The following is a 21,364-nucleotide window of genomic DNA, read 5'->3' on the forward strand; positions in this document are numbered from 1 at the left end:
CCCTCCCCATAGTTTGCAGCAGCTTCTTAGTCCACTTAACAGTCTCATGTCTACATTCAAGTTCTTGTTCCCCAAACTTAGTGTGTTAAGCAAAAGTAAAATAATGTATACCTTTAGTTTTGTCTTAATTGGAATGTAGGACTAAGTTGTCAAACTGTTTTGCATACAGCTCACATTTGCACCAGGTGTGAGTAGTGTGAAAGGCACTATGTAAAATAAGGATTAAGCCTTCATTGGTACCTTTATTGTTTCCTGGTTCTTAACACCTTTCAGTTTGAATAAATTTCAAATTAGAAATAAAATTCCGATTCAGATGGAGTTAATGTTAGATTCCCATCTGGGTGGGTTCATACAGCTGAGTGGACTGGAGTAATTGTGGAAAAAAAAACACCTGTGTGTGAAGCATTTAATGGAAAGGAATTAAATCCTGTAATCTTAATTCCTTGAAACAGGTAAAAACCCAAACCAGCATTAAAACTGGTGTTCCAGGAAAAGAGACAAACAAACACAGCCATAAGGTAAAATAAACATCAATTTACAGTGCAGAGGGAAAAATAAACCACAAACCAACATAAGCCAAACAAAAGACTAGTTCCCCTTTGAACTCCGAACAAATAAACATTTAGTTTTGATTAGCCATAGAACCTATAAAGTTTGCTGTACCCCAAATCAGGACTTTCTGATGGCTTTTTAAAATCATTTTATTCCACACAATGCATTGTACTGCACTTACCAAATTTTAAATAAAAAATATGTTCATTTAACTTTCTGATACATCCTCAAAAGAAATGGTGATGCTCAATAGAGTCAAATGATTCTGTGAACTGGAAAGCCTATAATCAATTCTGGTACGTCTCAATTGTTAGTTGGTAGCTGCTAGTGATAAGGACATTTTTTTTATTAATTTCAGAAATTCTTATGCAGTGCTTCATACACATGTGCAAATCTGCCTTTTAATAATACTGTCCTCTTCTCAGGCTTGAAAATGGAAAACCCTTGGGGTGATATTCGATTCTGGCTTAACATTCGACCAACATGTGCAGCATATTGTCAAAACATTTTTTCACCTCAGAAATATCACTAGACTATGCCCTATGCTATCACTAACTGTGGCTGAAAAGCTGATCAACACATTTGTGTTCTCTCGAATTGACTACTGTAATGCTCTACTTGCTGGGGTATCTAAATCTACTTTGAACAAACTGCAGTATGTCCAAAATTCAGCAGCCAGGATCCTGACCAGGTCTAGTGCAAATGATAACATTTCTCCTCTCCTGGAGTCCTTGCACTGGCTTCCTGTCAAGTTCTGTGTAGATTTTAAAATCCTCATGCTCACCTATAAGGCTCTGCATAGCTTGGCACCTCAGTACCTGTCTGAACTATTATCGCCTTTCTCCCAACCTCGCAACCTTTCACTCTTCTAATTCTGGTCTCCTAACTGTTCCCCAAGCCCGTCTACATTTTATGGGTGATAGGGCCTTCTCCTGTTATGGTCCCAAGTTCTGGAACTCTCTGCCCAAGAATATCAGAGAGTCACCTTCTCTAAACACCTTCAAATCCAGACTCAAAACCTTCTTTAGAAGACCCTTTATTTAACTTTTTCCATTCTTCACCCCTCTGCTTTTCCTAATACCATCATCCACTGTCTCCTCTGTATATTGTAATTGAGTTTTACCTTGTGTATTCTTTTTATTTATTGTTGGTCTCATTCTGTAAAGCCTTTAAAGGCGCAATATAAAATAAAGTTTATTATTATTATTATTATTATTATTATTATTATTATTATTATTATTATTATTCCTCTGTAAACCTAAATGACTTATTCATGCAGATGCTATGATGAGTAAAGGCCTCATAAAGAATGTGTAGAAAAATGTACATAAGTTGTGGAGAATCACATACAGGGTGGGGATATGAAACAGGCCAACATTGATGAAAATGATGGTGTTGAAAATAGACAGGAGGATAATGTTGGTAATGAGCAAGATAGATATTAGATGTGATGGATATTAGGTTGCAAAATCCATTTTTATGTATTTTAGGGGGCCTTTAAACTGTTTTTTTTTTCAACAGCTCTTGGAGAGTGACAATTCTGTCATGTCTTGTAATCCTGAAAATATAATGTGGTATTGGTGTTGATGTTATAAAAGGCTTTCACCGAAGATGTTCACCATGGAAATGTGAGCACTATGTACATAGTGCAAAATGTGTTTTGTCAGGGTAAGAGGAACAGAACCATTGCTTTAAATACAAAGTACAGTACATGCTGTGGTTTAAAAACCCTAGAGATAAACTACTGATCTCCATGCTGGCTAATCAAATGTATTATGCTCAGCTGCGTGAGCATGTGGTTTGAGGTTAGGAGGATCCTGGGCGAAGTTCAGAAAAGAGTCCACCAGGAAAAGGATTTGGGAGTTCACCAAAGCAAAAGCTGGAATCCACAAACCGTAGTCAAAGTACAAAGAACCAAATAGTTCAGGGAATGAAGCAGGTAAATAACATAGATGCCAAAGCCAAGAGTGGAAATCCACAAATCGTAGTTGAAAAATGCTGAGTCAGAAGCCAAAAACCAAGTACAAAAGATAGAAAGCAGAAGCACAGGGTGAAGCTCTGAGCAGGTAAAACCCAATACTGAGCAGTGAGCAGTGAGCATGTCTTTGTGCATGCAGAGTAACCTGGCTCTGTTACAGTTACTGATAAAAAACACATTGTGGCAGAGGAAGGCTATTCTCTATTACTTCACCAATCTCTGTTAGTTAACCAACCTGACCTGTTTATCAATACAGTATATAATATATAGAGGAACAAGTAATAGGTTTATTCCATGCTGAAAAAAAGAAGAGAGAAAAAACACAATGTTTCGGCTGTGGAGCCTTCTTCAGGTGTGAGAGAGACAAGGCAGTAGGCAAAGGTAATGTAGTGGGAGAACAAAGGCTGGGAGGGAGGAGGGGTTAGAGGCGGGAGCAGGGGACAGAAAGAGAGGCCAATCAAGAGGTGTGAAGTCAGGATAGGTGTAGAAAGGTGTGAAATTAAACTTCCAAAGAATGGAGACAATTTAGTAGAATAGTAGTCTGTCGTTAAGTGAAGGGGGAAGGTGTGATCCTAGCTGCAGGATAAGTTTGGTTTCGGTAGTCTTTTTGATGTATGAGTTCGGAAAACCATCTTTGGGAACACAGACGGAGAGATTAGAGTGGTCGTGGCCGTCAGAGGTGAAATGAGAAACAATGGGCTTGGAGAGATCTTCACAGTGAAGAATCTTCACAGCCCTGACGTGTTCTCTGAAGCGGTCTCCAAGTCTCCTTCCTGTTTCTCCAATGTAGAGAGAAACTGGGCATTTACTGGGCAAGAGATACAGTAAATAAGATTGCTGGAGGTACAAGATGCCATCTGGATGATGCGGAATTGTCCTGAGGGGCCTTGAATGAGTGTGTTGTTGGATGTGTACTTGCAGGTGATACAGCGAGCTCTGTTGCAAGGGGAAGTACTTGGTGTGGATGGTTGCTGAGGGCGGTCAAGGGAGCTGTGAACAAGAAGGTTGCGCAGATTAGGTGATCGGCGATATGAGATGATGGGGCGGCAAGAAAATAGGGCCCCAACGGAGGGATCATCCTGTAGGATGGAAAAGTTGTCGTGGTAGGTGGTAGGGAAGCTCCAAAGGAATGCGGTTGTTACAGCGGGAGTTCCTGATTGGGTTGATGGTCCGAAGGGTGTTTTTGGCTCGGGCAAGGGCTCAGTCAATAAAACTGCTGGGGTATCCTCTGTTGATGAAAAAGGAGTACATTTTGAGGGCTTGGTCCTTGAAGTCGATGTCATCACTGCATAGTCATCGTAGCTGAAGGATCTGTGAAAAAGAAGAGAGTTTTTAGTATGTTTGCGGTGAAATGAGCTATACAAGTGATAGCTGTGTGAAACCGTGGGTTTGTAATAAACCGAAGTGGAGAGTCGGGGGTAGCTGATGGAGAAGTTGATGTCTAGAAACAGAAGAGTAGTGGAAGATATATTAACCGTATAATTGAGGGACGGGTGTGTAGCGGTGAGGCTTAATAATAAGGCAGAATTAAGTGTTTCTGAGCTTTCCCAAATTAGGCCTCATTTCTCTGTTCATCTCTGTGGTGCAGCCACAGAGAAACCATTCATGCAAGGTGATTTAAGGTCCAAGGACAGCTCCCAAAGGGGGATGCACTTAGCTAAGCCTGGCTATCATGATCAATGGTCATCCATTGGTGCCTATCTGTCTAGGGAGTGCGAGTTGGACATCTGGATTGCATTCCTAAGTGTCAGGACTAAGTGACTCATATCTCACCTTGATCAACCAATCAGGGACCGGTAGGGCCGAGTAACCCACGTGGGACTCTGATGCCCATGGAACTTTCAGCCAATCAATGAGCTGAAGTTCCTCCAGGTAAAAACAGGCAACACAGAGAGCCTGAGAGATTCAACAAGATTCAGACAAGATTCTAAAGGGAATTCAAAGGAGAATTCCAGGGCAGGACGGCCCAGGAGCAGAAGGCTCCCAAGGGCAGGACATTCTCGCAGCGCGCCTCCTGACCATCCTGAGACTCAGCCCGGACAACCACGGAACGGCCAGTGTGTCCGAGTGCCAGAACTTTCCTTTGTTCTAAGAGTCTAGAGTGGAGGTTGCCAGAGAGTAACCAGCAGCAGGCCTTGTGAACAGGTCGGAACTGTGGACAGCTGAATCACTATTCAGAACTAGCTCTTCATCAGGAACGAACCAGTCCTCTTCCTGACTTGCTGGGACCCACAGTCATCTTTTCTCCTGTGCACAAATTTTGCTAGTTAATGCCAACAGTGAGCATCAGCAGCGCACCGTCGCAAGCCGCACAGCACAGCCTGGCACGGAGCCAGAGAGCGCGGATTGGACAGCAACAGCCTGCAACTGTTTCTTTGTGCCCGCAGGAGATCTGAATCCCCAGAGATTGGATGAGTATTCAACTTCAATGCATTACAGCTCGAGAATTCAATTGTTATCCCAACCAGTTGATATCAATTTAATTCCTAAGAGTTATGTACTTGTTTGAGTATCTAATGTAGAAGTTGTAACCAAGTTCACTTTACGAAACGGTCTTAATGAATGATATACTGAACGTATTTCCTCTTGATGTGTAACTCTTTGTAACTGATTGAATATATATCTTTTGTATTCTGATAACCCTCTCGATAAGATCTGTTAGGTTTATATGCATATTCTATGTATTAATAAATGTATCCTCGTGTATTAGTACCTGTGTGTGTGCGTTGTTTGAGTTATGTCGCATGGTTGGACTCTAAAGCCATCAAAAGAATCAACTTTGTGATTTACTGCTACAATTAATAATTGTCTCAGTAAATGCCCAAACCCTACAGAACTGGTGCCTTCAGAGAGCCACTATAATCTACGTTATTTGGCGTCCCTGAACCGGTTTTCTCTACAGGTGGTAGTTGGTGAAATGTTGCAGGAAGTACTTAAGCTGATTGTTGGAGCATGTGGCGGCACCGACGCAGTCATCAACATATCGCTTGTAGAGGTCAGGGACATAGCCAGTGTAGGAAGCGAAGAAGCGTTCTTCTACCCAGCCAACACAAATATTGGCATAGCTGGGTGGTTGCCCATGGCAACTGCACTCACCTGTTGGTAAAAAAGATTATTGTAGGAGAATGCGTTCAGTGTGAGAACCAATTCTCCAAGGCGTACCAGGGTGTGGGTGGGTGGATCAAGCACTGTGCGTTTGTCCAGCGTGTGCTTGAGGGCTGTAAGGTCGTCATTATGGGGAATGACGGTGTAAAGAGATGTGATGTCCATGATAAAAATGTAGCATTTAGTGCCCTGAAATTGGAAATCATTAAAAAGTTGGAGCGCATGGTTGGTGTCTTTGATGTATGATGGAAGACCTTCAACCAGCGGTCTCATGAGGCTGTCGAGAAAGGCTGAGATGTACAGAAGCAGCCATTCAAAGTGAGCGGTACAGACACGTACCAGAGGTAATTGGCTGCGGTATTGCGTATCATGACGCGGTGCGTGATTGGTTGACCGACAGGGGCACTCGTGGTCCGTTGGTCTGTCGTAGAAAGACTTACTGTAAACGTCTTTACTGTGCCCGTTGTAGATATTGAATTTTACAACTGAAGGGAAATCTTAGTAGCTGGGCATAAAAAGAATAGGAGCATACTGTAACGCGTGTGAAGGCCAAAAACGATATTAATTTTGGAACATAAACATACAGTATATAGCTGGTCTTGGTACTTTAAAGAAAAAAATACACACCAGTATTCCATTTCTCCCTAAACATTTTAAGCTTCGAAGTCTTTAACTAACGTGATACCGGAGTCAACAAACATACTTTTAGAATTTGATTAAAAGGGAATATAATATGGAATCGCGTATCTAAAGAATTTAATAACGGTATGATTATATTCGTGTGCTGTCACAGGGCTGTGTAGGGCTGTTTCGTCTGCGTGTTCATGCGAGCTGTCTTGTAGCCTACTGGTCTAGCTGCGTGACTAACAACGCACAGGCTGTGTGTTCAAATCCAGCTGGTGCTGGACTTTTCTTTTAACAAACATTTCTTCGAAAAAATAGAATAGCGATATTATGGACAATCAATTGACTTTTATATTTCAAAATATCACAACATGATCGATTCTAAGTCATTTTTGATAACAATGAATAGTCACCTTCTTCCCTTCTGGCAGCGGTTCCTGCTTCTATTGTGTGTGTGTGCAACAGAGTAAATTTTTATAGAGAAATGGAGGCTGGACAGTATGCGTTACAATATAAATATTTATATTGATTTAAATCATGTTCTGATTTAAATCGCAAACGCGTGTTTAATTATGTGTTTTTTAATCATAATCAGGCTAATGCATTTCTACATTTTCTGTATGAACCAGCTGAGAGGTTCATACAGAAAGACAGCTTGTGTTTAAATTGAGTGTAAGGTAATTTATGCTTCTAAAGTCATGGTCAGCATTTATTATTGTACTGTGCTGTAAACTTTTTCTGTGCCCAGTCACATTATTTTATAGCGTTTTTATTGCGTTATTAAATCCGGTGGCGCTGTGTGTTAGTTTCCTGACTCCCATGTCACATGGTCTGTGATTGAAACCCATGGAACTATGACTTTATTTTTTAACAAACATTTCTTTGAAAAAATGAAACGTTTTCCTTGGTCAGAGATTAAATAAAACCTCACTCGCACCAAACAAATTTATATTTCTAAATATCACAAAATACATTCATTGTCTTCCAATCGAGTCGAGTTGACATTGGAAGCCTGCCACACCTGGACTGTTAAACCAATGCATTAGCACGTCAAAGCCCATTGAGGGTATTGAGCCAGTATTGGCTTTAGTATCCCCCCCCTCTCCCCTCAATTCAATTCAATTCAAGGTGTTTTATTTGCATGACAGATGGGTACAAGCAGTGTTGGGTATGTATATTGTAACATACTGTCCAGCCTCCATTTCTCTATAAAAATTTACTCTGTTGCACACACACACACAATAGAAGCAGGAACCACTGTCAGAAAGGAAGATATGTTCAAAATATCGCAAATATCGATCATGTTGCGATATTTTGAAATATAAAAGTCAATTGATTGTCCATAATATCGTTATTCTATTTTATCGAAGAAATGTTTGTTAAAAGAAAAGTCCAGCACCAGCTGGATTCAAACACACAGCCTGCCAGTTGGTAGTCACGCACCTAGACCAGTAGGCTACAAGACAGCTCACATGAAACAGCCCTACACAGCCCTGTCGCAGCACACGAATACCGTTATTAAATTCTTTAGATACACGATTCCATATTATATTAGCAGAAAAGCTTAAAACTACCACTTTTTCACACGCTATTTCACATGCTAGTTAAATACTTCGATGCTTAAAATCGTTAGGGAGAAATGGAATACCGGTGTGTATTTTTCCTTTAAAGTGCCGATTCCTGGAATCTGACTGGCTGACACCCCTCTGAAGTGGTTCCATTAAATCTGGTATACGGAAAAGAAAGCCTTGATAAATACAAGTGTCTTTTAATACACTCTTTGCTGTGCTCTTGAGGATCCTTGTGATATTTTAAGCTCTAGTTGAATGATAGGTGTCGCATTTTAAATCATTTTCGTAGTTAGAAATTATGAAACGCCCTGTTAAAAGCAAGGAAGTTTTTATGCCCGTTGAAGTAAAACAAAATGCCTGACAAAGTATGGCTTGGACAGATTCCAAGTGCTTGTACAAATGTGCTAAAGAAATTATACTTTGAGTATACAGCTTGTCCAAAGTCATCCATTATTAATACTATTAGTAAAATCTTCGGTAAAGGCTTTGATGCATAAATATTTCTGATAAAGGTAGGTTGTGTACTTTTGTCCAACTGAGCAATCTTGCTTTCATAAAATATACCAACATTTTAATGACTGATGATTAACATGCTGTAATACACAGATCAAAATTAAAGGCTCAAATGCTTTACATGAGAGGTTAAGCTCCCCCTGGCGGTTTTACAAGGCGACGCCGGATAGTTAGCCACGTGACACACGTGAACTGTGTGATACCGCGACACGCCCACCGGGGTATGCCGCGAAATACCTCACCCATTTTGAATGGCTGCATCTGTAAGTAGTGGGACAGTTACATGCTGATACGATGGGGTGTCCAGTTTGTAGATTTTGGGGAGGAGGTAAAATTGAGATACAGATGCAGCCATTCAAAATGCGCAGGCAATACCGCATTATTTTATGGTGTGCTGTACGCAGTCTACCGTGAGTTACCACTAAATACCGCTAGTTACCGTTAATTCTCCTATAATACCGCAAGCAAAATAATAGTATCCGGAATTTCCGCAAGGTGGAGCTAATAAAACTCAACCTCTCATGTTTGAGCTGTCGCCATCAAAGTCTTTAACGAAGATATTACTAATAGTATTAATAATGAATGACCTTGGACAAGCTGTAAATTCAAAGTATTGCCCTGGTCCACATTCTTTTTTTCATTGACCATCTTTGTAAAAGTAACACCACAGCATTTCGCAATCACGCATTTGTTTTCAATCATGCAAAGTACAGTAATTGTTGAAAATCGACTCACCATGCCTTTCACATGCTCATAAAAGAGATTGATTTAGGAACATAAACATATTACTGTATGCAAACTGTACTGTATACAGTATGTATATGTATATTTAATGTCTTAACTGTGCCTGTTTAAGTATTGAATATTTATACGGAATTTTACCACTGAAGGGAAATCTTAGTTCCTGAGCACAAAAAGAATAGGAGCATACTGCAACACGTGTGAAGCCCATAAACAATATTTATTTTGGAACTTAAACATATAGTATATGGCTGGTCTCGGTCTCAGATTTTCCCCGGTTCAGAAAACAATATCGAAAGTATACTAGTTTGTCACTAGTATACTTTTAATACAGTCTTTGCTGTGCTCTAGAGGATCCTTGTGATATTTCGAGCTCTGGTTGAATGATAAGTGTCGCAGTTTAAATACATTTTGTAGTTGGCAATTATGAAACGCTCTGTTAAAAGCAAGGGAGTTTTTATGTCCGTTGCAGTTTTTTTTAGTTCCCAAACAAACGCAAACGTGTTTTTAATAAGATGCTTTTATTCGTTCATAATCCGACGATTTCAGGAAGACTACTGGAGGTCTGGCTTTTTTTCTGGAAAACCATAACTCTGGTCTTCTCCAGATTGACTGTCAGCGCTCAGGTCTGACAGTGCTGCTCCAGCAGTGCCAGGTTCTGCCGCAGCCTCTGTTTTGTGGGCGACAGCAGGACCAGGTCGTCTGCAAAGAGCAGGAACTCGATTTCTGTAATTAATGCAGATCAGTAAATCAAGGGACAAAACAGTTATTGTGCCCGGCTCCTCAATGGGCTTTGACGTGCTAATGTGTTGGTTTAACGGTCCGGGTAGCCAATTACCTCCGGTACGTGTCTGTACTGCGCACATTGAATCGCTGCATCTGTACCTTTATCAAAAATATTTTAATTATGCAGAAATATTTTGTGAATCAAAGCCTTTACTGAAGATATTACTCATATTATTAATAATGAATGACATTGGACAAGCTGTAAACTCAAAGTATTACGCTGGTCCACATTATTTGTAACCGTCATTTTAAATGAAAATACTTTATTTTTTCATCAAGAAAAAAAAGTAACAACACATCATTTCCTTGATCTAACTAACAAGGACGGGACATTAGCTAGCCAATAGGATAAAGGAATAAATTACTTTTTTTGTTTATTTCTTTAGCACATTTATTTGAACATTTCCATCGATTGTACAAGCACTGAAAAACTGTCCAATCCCTAGTTAGTCAGGCATTTTCTTTTAGTATAACACACATAAAAACTCCTTTGCTTTTAACAGAGCGTTTCATAATTTCTAACAACGAAAATTATTTAAACTGCGACACTTATCGTTCAACCAGAGCTCAAAATATCACAAGGATTCTCAAGAGCACAGCAAAGACTGTATTAAAAGATACTTGTATTAGATACATGAGAATCCAGGCTTTTTTGTCAACGCTTTCTTTTCCATATACCAGATATTATGGAACCACTTCAGAAGTCGCGAATCGCAGGTGGATTCTGTTTTTTGGTCTGTTATTGTCTGTAGCTCAAGTCCTGTTTAACTAAAAATTAGAAGCAAGAAAAGTATTATTGGAATATGTTGTGAGGCTCTGGCGGAATTTCTCTGTAAACTGAAGAGTTATAGAGGAGACAGGTTGTGTATTGCTTTTTTTGACACTTGGAAAAAAAAACATTCCAATGTTAATGCAACACAGAAGATAATGTGGTGTACTGGTCGTTAGTGAAAATATTTAAACATTTAATCTCTTTACTGTGCACATTTTAATCTGCTTAGTATTGAATATTTATATGGAATTTTACCACTAAAGGGAAATTTTAGTAGCTAAGCATAAAATGCACAGGAGCATAACGAAGGTCATAAAGGTCATAAACGATATTAATTTAGGAACATAAACATATTATGTCAACTGTTTGTTGCTGTTATTGGTATTTTAAAGAAAAAATACACACCAATACACAATTTTTCCTAAAGTGAAAAACCCCAGGATACAGTCCTCGCGGACTAGGGCAAGGTAGAAGAGGTGTTTCACCCTCGCAGCCCCAAAATGCACGGTGAGCACCCTGGGGGTCCAGCTGCCTCAGTGCCCGGCAGGACATCAGGACGCAGCAGGGTGATGGTCAAACTGGTGTCGACGAGGGCCTGCCAGGGTCTGCCCTCAATGAGGCAGGGAAGAAATAAGCCCCAGCTGTGTCCAACCCTTGCCACAGCAGGTGGGGTGAAGCACTCTTTCTGGCTTTCCGGAGTGGGGGTTGCGTTTTGGCTGCCCCGCTCCCATTTCCCAACGGCCTCCGGAGTTCCCGGGGATCCAGCGCCTGGCACTCCCCACAGCGGTGGCAGATGACCAGCCGTCTTCCCTCCCCCAGCATCGCCACGCTGGCCGTCTCCTCCTCCCATCTGATTCGCAGTGCACCCCTACGTTGGTGCCCACTGGTCTCCTCGAATACAGCATCAGCCTGCTTAGCCAGAGCCAGGGACTGCTCCAAGAGGACCGGTGCGGCCAGCATCACGTGGCGCTGCACCTCAGTCGGCACCAGGGCCCAGAGAAACGCCTGGAGCGCTATCTCCCAGTGGGCATCCGCCACGTCTGCGGCGACTGGACCCAATGGATCTCCTGCTAGGCAGCAGGGTTGGGCCAACCTTGCCCGCTGCAGTCCCGGCACCTCCCCTCTCCTGCAAAAAACCCTCCGAAGGGCCAACTCCAACGCCGCATAGTTGTACGGCTACCCCGGGTACATCCAGCAACGCCTGGCAGGCCTTCCCCTCCAGGACAGCGAAGAGGTGGCCATTTGCCCAGGCCGCCATCTGGAACTGGGCCTCAAACATCTTCCATGGGATCTCCCCATTATAATGGCTCGGTCTCACCAGCGCATGCTGGAGCAGGGGTGGCGGGCTGGACCCAGCTGGACTGGTGTCTCCTTCCTGCCACATGGCCTGAGGCGACCCAGGAAAGGGCCCCCCTTTCGCTGAGTAGGTCACCGTGGGGTAACCCTGATAAGGGCTGTGGCCACTGGCGGTGCTGAGGAGTCGTCCCAGCCCCTGGCAGCTGCTGCTTGCCCCAAAAAGGCGCTTTAGGGGGTCACTCGGCTGCTGGGGGAACCGGCGCTTCTCTGAATCCGACATCATCGGCCGTTCACTGTTCATCCTCCGCTTCTAACACTGATGTAATGAATTTGGGTTCATTGAGGACGAACACAGAGACTCAAACCTGTGGAGTTAAAAACTGTACTTAATTTTTTCTACATCACCATCCGCCAGCAGCACTACCGCGCCCAGACGAGAGAGAAACACAAGAGAAGCCCGCCAAGAGCGCGGGCCCGAGAGACAGAGAGAGAGAGACACCAAGGGGTGCAGAACCAGGGAACTATTTACATGGAAAACGGGCGATCTCCCCAGACTGTACGCCCATTTCACTGTTACCTGGATACCTCTTGGGGGATATCCTCTATATCCTCTTGGGGGGAATATCCTCTTGGGGGATATTCTAACAACAAGTGATTATAAGATGATCTGTCAAAGTGCAATGAAATACAATATGCTGGACAGTATGCTTCTCTAAGCGCTTTACAGGATAACAACAATAACAACAACAATTTTACAAGTCCTGGGAGGAAGAATATCATCAATATTAATAATAATAATAAACTTTATTCTATATAGCGCCTTCAAAGGTGGCTTTTTAAAAAAAACTTTTTTAAAATGCATTTGCATTTGCACACAGAGCAGTGTTTACTTGAACATGGAGATGCCATACTGAATAATTCCTGCACACAACCATTGCAGCAGAATTTGCATCATTTGGCAGGGCTATGATTCATACAAGTGGTGGTCGATTTGGAGACTAAATGTATTTACATTGGGTTGCTGTAAGTGAGCACTAATAAGCCCAAAGCTCTACTTATTATTTTACAAAAGAATGCACCTGACAAGCTGGACATTGAGTGGTGAACATTATTATGCAGAAGACAAAGATAACGATTTACGTTAAAAGACATTTAATTAAACACGGGTTTGTGGGAATGGGGGTGTCGGGAACTCTTAATCTAAATAAAAATAAAATAAATAAAACAGGTTTCGATAGTTAATAACCACTTTTTCTGCACGAAACACAGGTGATTTTTCTTCCTCCTGATCAGTTTAGAAATCTGTGTACGCTGTAAGGTTTTTACTTAATTAAACTTTTAAAATACACGTTTAGAATAGAAAGAAATCCTCTTCCTGATCATTTTCATTTTAGGAAATTATTAAATGCTCGGTTAAAAGCAAAGGAGATTGTCTGTTATAGTGGACATAAAAACAAGAGTTTACTGCGGAGTTATTGGAAACCCAAATTTAACAAAAAATCGCTGGCATTAAATCCTAGAAGACACAGACCAGCACCAGACCGGGAGAATGCCCGCAGCGTAAAAGAAAATGTCTGATGAACTAGGGATTGGACAGTTTCCAAGTGCTTGTACAATCGATGGAAATGTTCAAATAAATGTGCAAAAGAAATTAACAAAATAATCATTTATTTCTTTATCATATTGGCTAGCTAATGTCCTCTCTTTGCTAGTTAGTGGCTGTGTTTCTTCGTTGGGTAGCAGCGGGTGACTATATTCTCAGGCGGAAGATGTAAACAGCTTAATTTTCGTGTTAAATAAGTTTTTTAAATTAAAATTCATTCTATACAGCAAACGCATATTTGGGTACCGTTTCATAAAACTTTCATGCTTAAAATGTTTAGGGAGAATTGGAAGACTGGTGTGTATTTTTTCTTTAAACTACCAAGACCAACCATACACAGTACAGTTTACATACAGTAATGTTTATGTTCCTAAATTAATATCGTTTATGACCTTCAGATGCGTTATGCTCCTCTGCTTTTTATGCTCAGCTACTAAAATTTCCCTTTAGTGGTAAATTTTCATATAAATATTCAATACTAAGCAGATTCAAATGTGCACAGTAAAGAGATTAAATGATTAAATCTTTTCACTACAGACCAATGCACCACAAGTGCCCCTGTCGGTCATTTTGGCCAGCCAATCACTTACCGCGGTGCCCTGCGGTGGCTTGTGGGTAGTTTCCCGTACCGTGGGTTTTTACCGTGCATTTTGAATGGCTGCATCTGTAAATACACCTGGAACGTTTGTGCACCAGCTAACACACAGAAGCAAACTGAATACAAAATGTACTTGCAAGAATTGGAATTACAAACATTGAAAAACATACTTGCTTTATACTGTTTATACCTAATTTTTACTCAATAGCTTTTTAAAAACAGATGTTGATGTTCAAACTGATTTTTTACACTGAAAACTGATACAGCTTTGCATTGTAAATCTCTTTTTCTCATGGTTTTAGTTAATGTGGCACTATACACTGAGATAGGGGGATGCTGTTCACGAGCCCATAGCATTTAAACCACAACACCCACAAAGCCTTGCTTTGGGTTGTGAAACATTTTTAATTTTTTTAATACAGTAATACTACCAGCTATATAAATACACCTCAAACTGTAATAGAGTTTAAAATGATTAAAAGTCTAAACAGTATACAACTTGAATTCTTATCTCTATTAATATAACGATCAAGTAGGATAAATAAATACAACTTTTTTGTATAGATGACAATTTTCTAAAATTTATTTAAAAAAATAAAAGCGATTACAATCTAATCTTTCCATGTGTGATCCCATGAAGAAGTACAGTACACTCCTGCTTTGTTTAACGATGGTATGAAAAATAGATCTAAATGTTGAGAAAGCTATGCTTAAAGTTAATTAAGGGACTTAGAAGACAAAGATAATGATTTACATTGCATTGTAAGATTGTGAATCAATAAAGGCATTTAATTAAACATGCCTTTTCTGATTTTAATCAAAATGGGGGTAATGGGGTTAGACCATTAGACATGCAATACACTTCCTTGTGATCATCTTAGAATCTTTGTGTTAGCTGTAAGTTTTTTTAAACTTTTTAATTAAACATTTTAAACACGTTAATTTTGTAAACACATTACACATTTCGTACACATACAGTACAATCACATTCTCCTGTCTTCCCATGGTGTAAAACGAATTAGCAGGTGATTGAGTTAACAATGCACCAGCCACTGAGTGGAATGTTCTTTTTTACAAGAGTAGAAAGAGGCAATACACATCGTGTCACCTCTATAACTCTTCAGTTTACAGAGAAATTCTGCCAGACCCTCAAAACATTGTCCAATAATACTCTTCTTGTGTCTAATTTTTAGTTTAGCAGGATTTGCGTGATTAGCACATTGTTTAATGGGGATGACATTACCCATGTCTATTATCACTGTACAACACTAAATACTTCAGGTTATATGCTGCGTCAGCCTGCGTAGTCTGCAAAGGAGCAAGATATAGGTTTATTTCATGCTTCAGGTTTGAGGGTCTAAAGCTCAAAATGAAATGCTTGGAGTTTGTAATGTAGGGTACAAAAGTTTAAAGATATTCTGCCTGAAGAACAGAACAGATTAACAACAGTATGTAAACCAAATGTAGGGTACCTGGTCCATTGGGGTTGAGGGTAGATCTCACTGTAGCTCAACTGGCTGCTTCCCTGTTGAGTGATGCCGGAGGCCCAGGTTTGACTCCCCAGCTGGTAGGGTACATACCCATGGATGCCTGAAAGCGCTACATCATTAATAATATCATCTGTGTTGCATTAACATTGGAATGTTCTTTTTTACAAGTGTCAAAAGAGGCGATAAACAACATGTCTCCTCTATAACTCTTCTGTTTACAGAGTAATTCCAACAGACCCTCACGACATTGTTCAATAATACTCTTCTTGTCTAATTTTTAGTTTAATGGGATTTGAGCTACAGTATATGAATATAGTTATATTGTTATTAATTTCTTTAGATATGCGATTCGATATTATATTCCCTATTAATCAAATTCTAAAAAGTATGCTTTCGTTTACTGGGATAACGAGCGAATTCACAGAAAAGGTTAAAATATAACTTTTTACAAAGTATATAAACTTAATATGGTCAGAAGGAGCACATAAAAACTTCTCCAAAATAACCACAGTAGGTAACCGCATGCAAGACTTTGATGCTTAAAATGTTTAGGAAGAAACTGGAATACTGGTGTGTTTTTTTTTTAAACTACCAATACAAGACATAAACAGTTTACATAATTTTTTATGTTCATAAATTAATATAATTTATAAGCATGTGAAAGGCATGGTGAATCAGAGATTCTCAAAACTTACTTTGTATGATTGGAAACGAATACATGATTGGATCAACGAAACGCTGTGATGTCACTTTTTGTCAATGGAAAAATAAAGTATTTTCGTGTTGCAACAGTTAAACAGATGTAGATGGTTACAAAGTATACACTAATACTTTGAGCTTACAGCCTGTTCAAGGTCATTCATTATTAATACTATTAGTAATATCTTCTATAAAGACTTTGATGCATAAAATATTTCTGCAAAATTAAAATATTTGTGATGAAGGTGGAAGGTTATGTACTTTTGTCCAACTGAGCCATCTCACATTTATAAAATATACCGACTTTTTAATGTTTAATGATTAAAATGCTGTAATACACAGTTTAAAACTATTAAAAGTCTAGAGAGTATACAACTTAAATTCTTAATTGGAAAAAGATTGTCCCTCAGCAGTGTTTTCTGGCAACAGCTCAAATGCTGCACATGAGACGTTAAGTTTTATTAGCTCCACCTGGCGGTTTTACAAGGTCTTACAAGGTGCTTCCGGATGCTGTTATCATAATCTAATTTGCATACGGTATAATGCAGTGTATTGCGCCATGCCCATCGCATTTTACCGCAGCGTACCTTGGTTGTTTTGAATGGCTGCATCTGTAGCATTACCCTTGATTACAGCACTTTTTCAAAGCTGATGGTGAAGGATTTTCAGAAAATATACCTTGTACCTCAAAAACAATTGGAAATGCACAGATGGGGATTAGATGCTGGGATATGTAAAAAATGAGAGATGATGAAATGAGAGATATTCTTAGAAGAATAGATCTATTGAATACAATGCTATATTTTATAGTCAAGTGTTCCAGCAATTTTTATTTTTTGTAAAGGGAACTGAATGGCCTGAATTAACATTCAGAGTACCTTCCAGTGCCAGTAAGAGAGTGCTGTTTGAAAAACTCAAGATTCTGAGGGCTGTGCAATGTCTGGCCTGCTGTGGAGAAACCCACATATAGTGTGTCACCACTGTGGGAATATCTGTGCAAACTCTATGTCTGAAACATTGACTGATACCAAGACTTTCCTGGTTGACTGTGTATTTTTTTTTACTTTTTTGTGTTTGAACTCTAACCTATGTAATAGTGTTAATGTTTTGTAATGAAATTTTGTTGTATTTTTTAAAATGTTTTGTGTAGATATTAAAATATATAATTTTTTAATATAAATAAATAAAATATATATAAAGTTAAAAATTGCAATACATGCATGAAAAGGTACTGGTGTGTTATTCGTGTATTGCACCAACAATGACACAATTAAATAAAGGTGAAAAAGTATTTGGTGGAAGAGAGTACAAATCCAAACATTCCCCTCAAATAAATGCCTATATAGTGCTTTCTGGGATGTTCATGGGGTAGTTTATTCACTATCAGATTCAGAAGCCCGAATGCCAGTTTCTCTTCTTGGAGATTGTTGCTTGGAAATTCTACCAGAGAACACTTACCACTTATTAGATTCCATGGCAATATATCTTCCAACTGTCTGGTGCTCATATCTGTGATCCATCAGGAATTTAGCTGGAGCCAAAAAAGATCTAGCACTGTATGTTACAGATGCAGCCATTCAAAGTGAGTGGTACAGACACGTACCGCAGGTAAGACGACACGGGGTACCGCGGTGCGTGATTGGTTGACCGACAGGGGCACTCGTGGTCCGTTGGTCTGTCGTAGAAAGACTTACTGTAAACGTCTTTACTGTGTCCGTTGTAGATATTGAATTTTACCACTGAAGGGAAATCTTAGTAGCTGAGCATAAAAAGAATAGGAGTATACTGTAACGCGTGTGAAGGCCATAAACGATATTCATTTTGGAACGTAAACATACAGTATATAGCTGGTCTTGGTACTTTAAAGAAAAAAATACACACCAGTATTCCATTTCTCCCTAAACATTGTAAGCTTCGAAGTCTTTAACTAACGTGATACCGGAGTCAACAAGCATACTTTTAGAATTTGATTAAAAGGGAATATAATATGGAATCGCGTATCTCAAGAATTTAATAACGGTATGATTATATCCGTGTACTGCGGCAGGGCTGTGTAGGGCTGTTTCGCCTGCCTGTTTATGCGAGCTGTCTTGTAGCCTACTGGTCTAGGTGCGTAACTACCAACTGGCAGGTTGTGTGTTCAAATCCAGCTGGTGCTGGACCTTTCAGTTTTATTTATTTATTTTTTAATCGCGTAACATAAACATATTACCGTATGCAAGCTGTACTATATACAATATGTATATGTATATTTAATGTCTTAACTGTGCCCGTTTAAGTATTGAATATTCATGTCTAATTTTACCACTGAAGGGAAATCTTAACATACAGTATATGGCTGGTCTCGGTACTTTAAAGAAAAAAATACACACCAGTATTCCATTTCTCCCTAAACATTGTAAGCTTCGAAGTCTTTAACTAACATGATACCGGAGTCAACAAGCATACTTTTAGAATTTGATTAAAAGGGAATATAATATGGAAATCGCGTATCTCAAGAAATTAATAACGATATAATTATATTCATGTTGCAAAAGAACTGCAACGGACATAAAAACTCCCTTGCTTTTAACAGAGCGTTCCATAATTTCTAACTATGAAAATGCCAGGTGAAAGGATTTGTAAACATATTTTGTTAAAGCAAGTCAGTTTTTTCCGCAACACATAAAATACATTTTTCCAAGAAAGTTTAGTTTTCACTAATGAAACCACTAAATAAATACATAAATATAGAAATCTTAAGATTTGTTTTATTTAATGTTGGTAGCAGGATGAACTGTCAGAGTGTATATTTTGTTGCAGAGTTGCTGCAAGATGTTAACAGTGAAAAAGGTATTTAGAAATGAGTTATTTCAAGATGAAAAAGAAAACATACACGAAACATGGTTTCATTATGACCAGAATCGGTCTTGAGATATTTTTAACTTGATTTACAGTATTTGAGAGGTATGTCTTAACACCGATACTACAGTGCTTAAGTACTGCTCACGTATATGTTTCTAGGTTTATATTATGCATTTATACGGTCAAATTACTTTTGAGCAACTAATAAGAAGCGCGAAACGGTATGCGTTTTAGTTTCGTTTTGTGCTGGGACCTGTGGATTGATTAGAGATATCAAGTACATACAAGTCATTTTTTAAATGTTGTAGTTCGTCTTGAAAAAATGTTACGAGTACATCATCTATCAACAATTACACAGGTTCTGTTTCCATATTGCGGATTTTGGTTAGGTATTATCAAAGCCGGTGGCGCTGTGTGTTAGTTTACTGAGTCCCATGTCACATGGTCTGTGATTGAAACCTGTAAAACCGGTTTAATTCGTCACAGCCAGCAGTCTTCAGGTGTGAGGGTCTTCTGCTCAGAATGAAACGCTAAAATGTTTGTGTATATTCTAATGGTAGTGGGGGCAGGGTGTGTGGGAACAGGTTTGGTTGAAATTGCATTGGAGATCTGTTCTTCACACCTGAAACATTTTCTCTGAAAGCATTTTCTTCGCAGTTTAACCGATCTTGTTACAGCATGTTACAGTTTACTATTATTAACCATATTAATTTTAAGTGCTTAATGTAAAATCTTGTAAAAATATATTTTCATTGTTCAAATATACATTAAGTCTGACTATCATATAATAAGTTAAATGCAAAACTAAAGAAAAAATAGGGTTAAATATAATTCAAAATATTTTGCTAACAATGTTAACTGTTTATGAATAATAAAATGTATTAACTAAGGAGTAGGATGGCACAGTTGTTAGTATGTTTTTTGTTTTGTTTCTTTTTCATAAATACAACAGTAGTACCTGATGTCTCAGTGGCTTTCAAAATTAAATTATGCGTGCAAACCTGTGAACTAGAAAGATAACTAAGATATCCATCCATTATATTCCATAATATCCATGAAATATATGGCGCTGAAATATGTGTGACGCAGTGGTGGCCTGACACGGTGAGGTGCCCTGGCAGGTGGGTGATGCAGTGGTGGCCTGGCACCGTGAGGTGCGCTGGCAGCTGTGTGGTGTGACGCAGTGGTATCTTGAGATACGCGATTCCATATTATATTCCCTTTTAATCAAATTCTAAAAGTATGCTTGTTGACTCCGGTATCACGTTAGTTAAAGACTTCGAAGCTTACAATGTTTAGGGAGAAATGGAATACTGGTGTGTATTTTTTTCTTTAAAGTACCGAGACCAGCCATATACTGTATGTTTATGTTAAGATTTCCCTTCAGTGGTAAAATTAGATATGAATATTCAATACTTAAACGTGCACAGTTAAGACATTAAATATACATATACATATTGTATACAGTACAGTTTGCATACGGTAATATGTTTATGTTACACGATTAAAAAATAAATAAATAAATAAAACTGAAAGGTCCAGCACCAGCTGGATTCGAACACACAACCTGCAAGTTGGTAGTCACGCACCTAGACCAGTAGGCTACAAGACAGCTTGCATGAACAGGCAGGCGAAACAGCCCTACACAGCCCTGCCGCAGTACACGGCTATAATCATACCGTTATTAAATTCTTGAGATACGCGATTCCATATTATATTCCCTTTTAATCAAATTCTAAAAGTGTGCTTGTTGACTCCGGTATCACGTTAGTTAAAGACTTCGAAGCTTACAATGTTTAGGGAGAAATGGAATACCGGTGTGTATTTTTCCAAGTATACAGCTTGTCCAAAGTCATCCATTATTAATACTATTAGTAATATCTTCAGTAAAGGCTTTGATGCATAAATATTTCTGATAAAGGTAGGTTGTGTACTTTTGTCCAACTGAGCAATCTTGCTTTCATAAAATATACCAACATTTTAATGACTGATGATTAACATGCTGTAATACACAGTTCAAAATTAAAGGCTCAAATACTGTAAATGAGAGGTTAAGCTCCCCCTGGCGGTTTTACAAGGCGACGCCGGATAGTTTCCGGCAGAGCGTCAAATGATACATGACACCACGTGATACCGCGTGACACCGTGACACGCCCACCGGGTATGCCGCGAAGTACCTCACCCATTTTGAA

Source organism: Lepisosteus oculatus, chromosome 3 (genome assembly GCF_040954835.1).
Source record: "Lepisosteus oculatus isolate fLepOcu1 chromosome 3, fLepOcu1.hap2, whole genome shotgun sequence".
Lineage (NCBI taxonomy): Eukaryota > Metazoa > Chordata > Actinopteri > Semionotiformes > Lepisosteidae > Lepisosteus > Lepisosteus oculatus.